This window comes from Saccoglossus kowalevskii, chromosome 6, assembly GCF_978046115.1.
Source record: "Saccoglossus kowalevskii chromosome 6, keSacKowa6.1, whole genome shotgun sequence".
In the NCBI taxonomy this organism is placed as follows: Eukaryota; Metazoa; Hemichordata; class Enteropneusta; family Harrimaniidae; genus Saccoglossus; species Saccoglossus kowalevskii.
The window spans coordinates 32,566,516-32,567,797 of record NC_140646.1 but is presented as its reverse complement, the minus strand read 5'-3'; the positions used below and the strand labels follow the sequence as shown (position 1 = coordinate 32,567,797).

Here is a 1,282-nt window from a genome sequence, read left to right as displayed (position 1 = left end):
AGAGGGGGCTGTGCAAAATGTTTTTTCTCCTCTTTGTTTTTGTGCTATTCTTTTTCTAGTGTAAAATATTTTTTCTCAAAGGTGTAGGCGTGTCAAATTTGTTCATGTTTTTGATCTCTACAGGATTTTTTCAATAATATTTTCCTGTTAATTATTATTAAGAAGATGAAAGATTGTGGAGTGAGTGTGGGTGTGTACAAAAGGGTCAGCAAGAAGAACTATATAAGATAGCTAAAAATCATGAAATACCAGTTGAAAGATGTCACTTTTATTTGAGGGAAAACATAAAAAAAGGAATGTACAGTAACTCTACACACTTGGAACTTTCAAAATCTGTGTGCAAATGTAAAACTGATAAACATGCAAATGCTAAACCATTGCATCCATCAATACTGGTTAAACTTTTTTTTCCCCTTAACGTCCATAAATTCTGGTTCTTCAACTTCTTACGTTCCATTTATATAGTATTTCCTTTTTTTAAATTGTCATTATCTGCAAAAAATAATTCAGATTGCTATTAGCTCACAATGACCAGTTTTTAATTAAGACACTTTGTAATCAATTTTGGAAACAAAAATGTGTGGTGTCTGTGTATTCTGGCATATTTCTGTCCTCACTAATAACAATGTGGATAAAATGACATCTTGTGATATGTCAATGTTTCCCCTATGCAACTCAGATATACTTCCAAAAAGATGATACCCGGTACATTCTGATTGAAAAAATATAAATATCAAATAAAACAGAATAACATCAAATTGTTTCCTAACCGAATATATTAAGGGGTTGTGCCATATATACACACAGTTCATCTCTTGAGAGACTAGAACAGTACACAGTCCCTCTGTGGACAGTACATTGCTGTACTTGGGAACCTAATTTCTGAGAACAATAGGGGGATTTAACTTCCTACAAGAGACAAAAGAATGTTATGTAACAATGCAGCTGCATGATTTTGTCTTTCAAAGTAGGAAGTTGTGTACATACAAAATTATACAGTCCCTCCACAATGGGAATGCCACCATGCATGTAAACTTCATCAATCCCCAGGTACTTTCACAAAATAAATAATTGTATTATAATTATGATCCAATACAATACCATATTTGCTCTAAAATTACATTTGTGGATACTAAATCATGAAAATACTACATATTTCGACCATTGAAGATCCCTGTAATTTACCTAAGTGTATTAGGCCACATTTTGTGTTCATTCTATATTCTGTATTCAACATTGGCTGCAAATTGTATTTTTTTGTTTTTGACTTGTTTTTTTTTTG

The 1,282-nt window shown here is 32.0% G+C and overlaps 1 long non-coding RNA gene across 1 annotated transcript; it reads right to left on the bottom strand.

Moving 5' to 3' along the window:
- Positions 1-252: 252 nt before the first annotated feature.
- Positions 253-986, bottom strand: LOC146742708 (uncharacterized). Its single transcript, XR_014929843.1, has 2 exons — positions 771-986; positions 253-492 (listed from the first exon to the last, which is right to left on the bottom strand). It is a non-coding gene; the product is annotated as an uncharacterized LOC146742708 (long non-coding RNA).
- Positions 987-1,282: the final 296 nt, after the last annotated feature.